This window comes from Opisthocomus hoazin, chromosome 10 (genome assembly GCF_030867145.1).
Source record: "Opisthocomus hoazin isolate bOpiHoa1 chromosome 10, bOpiHoa1.hap1, whole genome shotgun sequence".
NCBI classification, from domain to species: Eukaryota; Metazoa; Chordata; class Aves; order Opisthocomiformes; family Opisthocomidae; genus Opisthocomus; species Opisthocomus hoazin.
The window spans coordinates 25942518-25952540 of NC_134423.1; positions in this window are offsets into that span (position 1 = coordinate 25942518).

The following is a 10023-nucleotide window of genomic DNA, read 5'->3' on the forward strand; positions in this document are numbered from 1 at the left end:
TTCCACCGGCGGGGCCTAGGCGCAGGGGTGCAATGCAGAGGAGGCGCAAGGCGGTGGGCTGCACTCGGCTCCAGAGAGCACCGCTCTCTGCGGTGAGGCCCCAGGCCAAGCTGCTGCCGGCTAGCGAGAACAACGGCCCCTTCCCCGAGAACGGCAGTGCGGGGTGCCACAGCGAAGCGGGCCCTCAGGTGAGGGCCAAGCTGGGGGCGGGGGGTGAGCATCACCCTGGCTCTACGCAGCCGGCCGAGGGTCGCCGTGGGCAGGCTGAGGTACGGCGAGATGGCCGAAGCGTGGGCTGGAAGAGAAGGCGGTGCTCGGAGCGAGCGGGGTCACGGCTGCGATGAGGCGGGGTGGAGCCGGGGACGCCCCGGCCGGCTGGGGCTGGGGAGGGGGTGGCGGAGCCCGGGGCCGGCGGCGGGGCGGTCGCTCCCCCCTCCCTCAGGGGAGGCTTGTGCGCACGGGGCGCGAGGCTGCGGCGGGCGGGGCGGGGCGGCGGCTGGAGGAGGCGGGCAAGAGCCAATGGGGAGCGGCCGGCGCCGCTCGCCAATACTCGGCGGCGGGGCGCGCGGCCAATGGGAGGCCGCGTCCGCCGTGCGCGCGGGGCCCGGGGTGGGGAGGTCGAAGGAGGGCGCGGCGCGGCCAATGGAAGCGGTGCGCGCGCTCGGGCCCGGCGGGGAGGGCGCGGCGGGGCCAATGGGGAGCGGCGCGCGGCGCGCGCGCAGCCGAGGGCGGGGCGGCGCGGAGGGGCAGGGGGCCGGCCCCGCCCCTTCCTCGCCGCAGTGAGTAGCGAGCGGGCGGCCATGTTGTGCGGGGAGGCGGGGGGGGAGGGGAGGAAGGAGTCGAGAGGAGACGGGAGCGACTCGCTCACACACACGGCACAAGATGGCCGGGGAAGCAGCTGCAGCCGGGCTCCCGGGCGCTGTCCCCGTCGCTCGGAGCGGGGAGACCCGGCGATCGCCCCCCCGGGTGCCGCTCTCGGGGGCCAAGTCGGGCCCGGCGCTCTGGGGGTTCCGCGGCGACGGAGGGCGGCGAGCCGGGCTGCCGACGGGCGGAGGGCAATGGCGCTGGGCTCCGGAGCTCTGCCCGCGCCTCTCCCTCGCCCGGGCGGACGCGGGGCCGTCCTTGGCCGCGGGCAGGGCGAGGAGGGGAGCGGCGCCCCGCGCTCAGGGCCCCCGCTGCCTGCCGAGGGGCTGCTCTTCGCCGGGTAAGTGCCTGGGTCTCCTGGCTGCTCATTGTCCTTTGTCCTTGGGAGGAAAAACAAAATGTCCTTGGAGCCGGGAGGGGGAGGGGGCGCCTGCCTCTGCCCTCCCCCCCCCCCCGCGCCGCTCCCTGAGGGGAACCGCGGGGACGGGGACCCCGCTTCGGCTTTGGTGAGGGGGAGCCGGGGTGTCCGGGGAGGGGGCGGCGGGAGAAGGGGTGCCGCAGCGGGAGCCCGGTGGGGCGGCCGCCCCGGTGACCCCGGAGGGGCTGCGGAGCGCTCCCCCCCCCCCGCCCGCTCCTGCAGCACCGAGGGGGCTCCTCACGCCCCGTGCCCCGGTGCGGCGGGGAGGATGGGGGCAGCGGGGAGCGGGGGGGCTGCGGACCTGTTCCCCTCCAGCGCAGCGTGGAAGGGGGGCATCTGCAAACCAGCTCCAACTCCAATGCAGCAGCGGGGGGGGGAGAGGTGCAGGCGGCTACATCATCAGTGAGATGTTGAGCCCCGAGCCCGTGTCGGTTTGAGGAGCGTTCGCTGCCCGTTGCTGCTCAGGTGGGGATGTGTTTTCGTAGTTTGTGAGAACAAAGACGCCATGTCCTTTTCTCTTAAAAATAAAACTTGGTGGTTTTTTTTTTTGTGGGGTGTTGGCTTTTAACTCTTGCTAAACCAGCAAGGAAAAAACAGGCTGCGGATGAGGCAGCGTAGTACTTTACTGAAACAATAGATAGAAATTTACTGCACTTGAAAAACAGCAGTTCAGGTGCAGAACTTTAAAGAAAACTCTAAAGAATTACGTGCAACGTGATTTTGCAATTAAAACGGCAATACAAAAACTTACAAGCTTAAAAAAAAACAAAGCTCGGCCATGCCAAGTCTACAGTTTAAAGTTGGCAAAATACTGCAGTTGTGATTTAGAGGAGACTGCGAGAAGAAAAGGTAGTTACTCCAGTACGAACTGCGTGATAAGGGAGCAAATGGGCTGGTGTGTGACATTAGGAGCTTTTTAAAAGCATTTATTGGGTGTCAGTTTTGGGTTTAGCGTTCAGTTTATGCGTTTTTCAGGGAGCTCGCAGTCACGTAGCATTTTTATCGTTGTTTCGATAGTTAATAATTTCGAAGTTGTATAACATCTATTGCAAGACTTTGTAAAAAGGCAAGTTTAAATGGAATGCGTGATGTTTGTTTTGCGTTGGCTCCCATTTAGCAATTACCAGTTTAAGGGTAAAATCGTAGTTTCAGATGTATAAAAAGTCACTGTAGTAGAGCATGAGGTAAATATTAAGAACTTTAGTTTTAATTGAAGATTGCGTATGGCCCTATTTGTTGGATTTATCTGGTGTACACTTGTACAGGACTATAAAACTCTGTACAGATTTTAAATATTGCAATTGGAGGTAAATCAGCGTTTTTAGGTACATCCTCTGCAAAATGAATTCGTCATTACGACAATGAATTTCGGAAATATCAATATAAGTTTCAGCAACCATTGGACTTCTACCACCTTTATGCAAAGTGTTCGGTACCTTTATGTTAGATTTGGATTATGGTGGCTTTATAACCCCAGCAACAGTTCTGCAGTGTAGAACAGGTTCTGACATACACATTTTGCTGAAAAGAAAGTTCTAGCTTTAGGTGGGTGTCTGCTGTATTTTTCTTTTTTTCTTTTTAATCAGGGGATAATTTTTTAAATAGCTTTGACTAGTTTCTTTCAGCTATTGAAAATAAAATAGCAGCTAAGTGTCTGAAAATAAATTGCTTTTAATTCTCAGTGTATTTTTTTAATAGTTCTGCATTTTTGTATGCGTAAGGTGTAAGATTTTTAACTTATATTTAGACATCTTTTAATGTAACATTAAAGTGTTTTTTTCTAAATTACTCAAGTATTTGCAGAATGATTCTAGACTTCTTCTAGAGTATGAAATAGTGGTGATAAATATAACTGCTGCAAAATAAAATGTTAAGCCTTTTCGCAAAGGCGAGGAAAGTTGGCTAGAGGTAGTACAAATATGGTGTTCCTTGTGTTAAAGAGCATAGTTTGGGATCTGCTGAAAGGTTAAAGAAGCTGAAGGTTTTGAAAGTGTATTCTGAAGGGCAAAAAAGGTATTTTTGTGGGGCAGATCAAGTAACTTATGACTTAAAATTCAGAGAAGCTGATGACAGAAGCCATTTTAAAATGGCTTTGCTGTCACCAGAGGTTTTATTTAATTTTGCATAGTCTTCTAAAGACTTTAATGTCGGGAAAAATGTGCAAGGACTGAGAGGTATTGCATGATAGATTTCTCTTGAGGCAAAAAGAAACCTTACGTTGGCTAGACATTTGATCTTTAAGTCATTCACAAAGTAATGGGAGACAGAGCAGATTGCAGTTATTCACGCAAAAATAGAGATTATACGTGTTGTATGTCAGTCACTCTTCACCTACAGTGTTTTTCTTCAGCCAAGTATGTACAGCCACCCGTACTTTTATTTTTAGAGTTGAGTTCTAAAGATACAGTTACTGCTATCATAAGTTTTTCTTAACTTAATTACCTAAAGATGAATAAATTCCAAGCATCTGACTTGTTCTGCTTTTCTAAAGCAAAATGCTGAAAATTTCCATACTTTCTTTTTTCAGGTAGAATTCCGTGAACAATACCTTATTTCCCGACTGGCTTCCAGAAGAATCGTTCATACCTTATTTTCTTAGGTAAGAGTGGTTGTAGCTTGTGGTAGTATGTTCATTTCCTTGTTATTTTTTTTGATCTTGGGATTTGCCTTTTTTGCTACTGTGAATCTACTGAGGGAATCTAATTTTTAAATTGGAGGGGATACAGTTTATAAATTATATGGACTTTTTAAAAGCCTTTTTTTGCACATGTGGGTAGACTGTCTTAAAATGTGATGTTTATGCTGTTACTTCTGTACAAATGTGAGTTTACTAAAGCTATTTAATAAGTGGATAGTTAGGTTTTTTAAAATATGTATACACATACATATGCATTGCATTTGGTGGGAAATGACAGTATTTTCATATAAACCCAGAAGTTCCATGTGTTACATTTCACCAGTGAAAACGTGCACTGAACTTTAAAAATTGCTTGGTTTTTGTACTTAATGAATTTGTGGTATTAATGCTTGGGGATATTGTAGAATTTGTATATGACTAATAACCCTAGACTTCAAGTATTTATACAGAAGGAGATTTTTGGGGCCTGTTTCTCATTTTGAGAGACCTGAATGCTAATGCTTGGCAAAGGTACAATGTTACGTTACGTTATTGTAATGTAAAATTTTTATTAATCATGAGACACCTTATGTGTGTCGAAAAAGTTTCTGTCAGTGCAGAGCATTAGTACTATAGATAAAATCTGTTGTACCTTTGTTTTCAAACAAACCTGGATTTGTTTTTTTTTTTCTTTAAAGGCTATTACTGGATATTGTTCTTACTTCCAAAGATTCAGATGGCTGGTTGGGTAAAAGACCTTGAGCAAAATTCTGTACTGTGCATACCAGGTATGTTATACTGTGTTGTGTTTGGGTTGTTTTTTTTTTTTTTTCAAGTTATCCTGGAGATAATTTTTTTTTTTAGTAAAATAAACATTTAAGCTACAGTGTTACACCTTGTTGAATTTTCTTTCAAGTTTTAGAGCATTTGAAAACTGTTAGCATGTAAATGCAGGAAAGTTAATGTCTCCGTAGATGAAGATCTTCTAAGATTTTTATGGTCACTCATAAATTAGGCTTTTTTTTTTTTTAAGAATCTGGAATGACCATGTCAACACATAGTAAAATAAGGCTGTACTTATGAGGATTGCCACCTCTACTAAGGACATCCAGTCTAATCAAACTTTAGAAATGCTTTTCCATCAGTTCAAGGTATTGGTTCGGTAGCAAGTGACACTCAGAAGCTTTTCCTTCCCAATAAATTATTTTTATACTGTAAACATAGAAATTCTCTTTTCAGTGTAAATTTTACTGTAAATGCCTGAACCTGCACCCAGTCGTTACGAAGTATCTTGCTGTCCCTCTTGCAGTATGAACAAATCAACTTTCTAATGTTTGATTATTGTTTCGTTTGTTTTTTTTTACAGTTAAAGGTTGTGCATTTAGAGACAGTAACATGTTACATTTGAGTCATGCTTTCACCACTGTGTAATTAAAAGTTTGGGATCTTGTTTGCCTGTTTTAACCGATTCCTTTTCACAGTTTACCGTGCTAATGTACTTCAATACATATTCAAGACCTCGAAGCGTGAGACGTCTTCATGAAGACGTGTGTATCAGGATTATGAGAAATACTCTTGATAGTTTGGTTTTAAAAGTTACATAACTTACCACAATAAGAACACAGATCTTATGAACCACTGCCTGAGTCCAGCTGTTGTCTGTGGCTTGGATGAAGGCTTTGGCCCGTTGGTATAAGAGAAGTTGTGTACCAATTTTGCATAAGCTTTTTAAAAATGTCGCTTTAGGTTGTAATAAATCTCTGTTTGCAGTAAGTCATTGCTACTATGTGAGACAGAATTCAAATAGTATTTGTAGGTAATAGATATGTACCATACACTGTGGATGTTCTGCCACAGAACACAGCTAATGGACAAGGCTGTTAGGTACGTTCTAGAACTTCATTGTGTAACTGTCTGATGAGAAGTTTGAGAACTGGAAGTTTTGGTACGTTGAAAAGAACATCAGAACATATTTGAAATCCCACGTGAATTTTCAATCCCCAGATGTTGCACAGTCCATTATAATAAAGGCCAGGCTAGCCTGACTCACGTGAAAGTCCTGATAGTAATGGTGGGACGGAACTTGTCAGACTCAGGACTTGCATTCCTAATGTTAAATCCTTAAATGTTTAAAGCTGCAACTTTTGACCTGCTCTGAAAACATAAAGAAAAATATATTGAAGAATACCATGCTGAAGAGCAGAGTCATCTTGACTGATCTGAGCGCTTTATGATGAATATGAAATTGAGCACTTTGATCATAATGGGCTTACATATTTCCTGTGTTGGCATGGTGCTGTTTGTGCTGAATAGGTATTACAATAAAAACAGTTTTACATGTCCCTTGTTACTTTTGTGAGCTCTTTGGAGCTGCCTTTTTCTTTTAAGAACCAACATGTTTTCATCTAGTAAGTAGCAGCTTGATCTTTAGGTTAGGTGGACATCAGCAGGCTAGACACATGCTACTGGGGACTTGAGGAAAGTTTTAAGTTCGTGACCACCCTACAGCACGAGTGAGGATGGATGAGGTCAGAAGAATCCTCTCTAATTGAGTCTTAATAACTTTTTTGGTAGAGGAAGCTGTTCCTCTGCTGATATAAATCTATATCAAATATTCTTACAGAATTAACCGTCGCATTGACAGCTTATGTGGAAGAACATTGGTGTGGTTGTGATCTATCATCTTTGCTGATATACTTTATTAGTTTATCCCGAGAAAGAATGTGATGTCAGGTAAACAGCTTCAGAGCACCTAACCTCACCTCATGCTTTAAAAGGACATACATTTTTCTGATTCATGGAGCTAGCAGTGCCAGTCTTTTGCGGAAGGAGTCGTGGACCTATGATACAGGGCATGTTTTATGTGGCGTAGGCTGTACTGTACTTATGACATCTCATTCTACAGTTTAAAAATAAATATAAGCCACAACTATAAGACTACCTAAAAAGACAATAAATCCATGTTTATTTTTAAATTGAGGTGGATTAATCACATGGGCTACCGCAATTACTGCAAGTAGTCTGACTAAAAGATTTTTAGTTTGACATTTATTAAATAAATTTAATGTTAAATAGGAAATACAGGTGTTAATCTGAAAGGCTAATTTTTTTCAGCTGAAACTTGTATTTACTAGCTTTATAGTTCGTGGCTCTTGGCATAAGCCTTCAGATTTTGCAGTGCATTCTGTAATTTGGGAGTCAATGTGCTTTGGATATTAAAATTTGAAAACTCAAAATACAGTGGTATATTTTATAAAGGTGGCAAAATGATCACTTATGATCATATGAATGAAGTGTAGTACGTTATTAACATCTTGGTGCTGTTTTTACAAAACTCACTGTTTGGTTCATCCATTCACTGTGGAGTAGAGAAGTCTTACCACTGCTAAGTGATACCACCATGACAGTTACTGGATTCCTGTTGCAAAACTTTGCTGAGGTCGGAAGAATGCACTCTGGTTGAGTCTTAATAACTTTTTCAGTAGAGGAAGCTGTTCCTCTGTGGTGATACAAAGCCATTTTAAGTATCCTCTTTAAAGTTTCTGTGAAATTACCATAACTGGATACTAACTGGAGAATTAAAGGAAGTGGGAACCAACTTGAATGTATGTGTAGCTGTGCTGTAAATTATTAAAAATGGCTGTGAGCTCCCAGTTGAAAAATGTTTCAATGATTAACTTTACCTAGTCTTTATATATTAAATTGTAGTTTCAAAGTAGCTTTTTTTTGAGTGAAATGGTACGTGTAGGACAAAGACATTTAAAGGGCAGGAGTAAATCTCTTTGCCTAGTTCATGTCTTATGCTTTGCATGACTGATAGATGCATCTTGGATGATCAAAGTCCAGCAACCATGTTGTGTTACTTCTACAAAGTGCCCATCCACCATTTTGGAAGTACTTAGTTTTGTGCTTCCATTTAATAGCAGCTCTTGGATCAGATTTTAAATATGTGTTTTCAACCTCTAAATTTCATATTCATTTGGATATTCTACATGTTTGTGCCAGCTTACCACTAATTTTTATCATTTCCTCTTTCTAAAGGGTTCTTTTTCCATATTAATAATTTCAAATAAATTACATCAACAAAGAAAGTACGGTTCTGTTTATCAAAGCTTGCTTTCTTTCTACATATCTGAGTAGCTATTAGTTTGAAGAGGAGAATTTAGAAGATTATAGAAAATTATGCATAGTATGATATCACATAATAAATTCATTAATTTTTATGTGTTTGAGGCTATATTGCAATATAAGTAGGTACTGAGAAATCGTGAGAGAAGCAGTTTGCTTGTACATTTTGGGTGTGTAACTTGTATGCCCCATGATAGTGGATGACCACGCAGTTAAAATTTACAGTAAAAAAGGGGGTTCATGAGCTGTTTTGGAGTTTTAGGTCTTGTTTTAATCTTACTACCTCTGCTTAAGGTGATTTTCATTAAAAGCTTATTGATGTGGATTGCCAATAAGCATTTTTGAAGTTGAGTTTTCAAATGTGGGACTTGCCCACATACAGATGACTTTGACATACAGAGTAGACAAATTGTTCCATATCAGTGTGTTAAAGAATTATACTATATCTAGCTGATACCACCTCTTAGTAAAGTGAGTATTTTAATTATTTTTTATGTGGAGGGCAGATCAGTTAGTTTCAGCATATTTCTACTTGATGCTCGAATTGTTCTTTTTCAAAAATTTCAGTGAAGGTTTTTTTTGTTGTTGTTGCTTTGTTTCTCAAGGGATTTGTTTACGGGACTGGGTCTGAATTTCTTGGGTGGCTTGCACAGGTTCTTTGATAACGAGCTGCCTAGTGATACTTCAAATTTGTTATAAAATTGTCTTTTGTACCATATGCTGTGATCTGCTGAGAATGTTGGGATTTTTTTTTTCATTTGAGGATGATAGGGCTTTTGTAATAGTCTTAGGCTGATGCTCTGGTCTTCTAGACCGCTAAGGGATTTTAAATTTTTTTTTAGTTTTATTTTAATTCAAGCATTTAATATATCATTTTTCCTACAGATGTGTTGAGGAATTGGTTTACTCACTGTAAGCAAAATAACTGCTCTTGGTTGAAGCACTGGTAAGTTGTTATTCCAAATAACATATACTTTTTAGCTTTGAAAAAACCCAAAGAAACAACACATATGGCTATAACGTTTAACTTGCTGAAGTTTTTTGCTGAATACATCCTGAAGTTCCTTGAAACGTGTCTGTGTGTGCATGTGTGTTTCTAGAAGGCTCAGTTAGAAGGACCACAGGAGCATTCTTGATGGGCTCTTAGGAGGTGAACCCATGCTTGAGTAGTACTCTCAGCCTGTCTTGCTGAAGAACAGCTTTCATATCTAATTGTAGTTCTTTGGTCTTCTGCTTCTGTGACTTGACTCCATATTTCGTTGAGAACTATTAAATCATAGATTTGCTTATTGAGAAGGGTTTGGTACACAGATGTCTGTCTCTACAGAGAAGTGGCACACACAGTTCAGATAACAAATGATGTGGAAAGTATAGCAGGAAGAACTTGTCTTACAAGCATCTTTTATTGCCCTTTTATGCTTCTGTCAGGAGAAGTGAGGGTCTTTGTGCAGATAGTAACTGTCTTCTGTGATTGTTCTGTTCCTCTTCTTCATTCGTAAAAGTTTCAGCTTTGCAGAAAATGGTATGTAATGCTGATACAGATTCCTATATTAAGCTGCTACCTGAGAGAGTTCATTTAGGAACCATTCCCCTTGTAGTCAAGATGCAAAAATTGGCAGGCTTGAGTAGAAAAATTCAGTTCTATACTGGATGACTACAGAGACAGGATTTTCTCCAGTTTGATTTAGTAAAAGGAATTTAGTCTTGATGACCTTTTGCTGTCTCTGGCACATTCTGTGACTCCTGGGAGTTGTCTCTAGAAAGACCCAAGTCCTTTTGTCTTCCTGTCTGCTTAAAATTCAGACTCCTTGATTCTACATAGCTAATTAGGGCATCCATTGCATTTTGTGTACATGAATTAAGTATTTAATTTTCAGTTCAAATCTCTATTCCTGTAGAACTAAGCTTCAGAATATACGCTCTTCTTTAAAAGAGACAGTTTCTTGGAGACAGTTCTTTCAGTATGACATGCTACCTGATTGAGTAATGCCTGCCT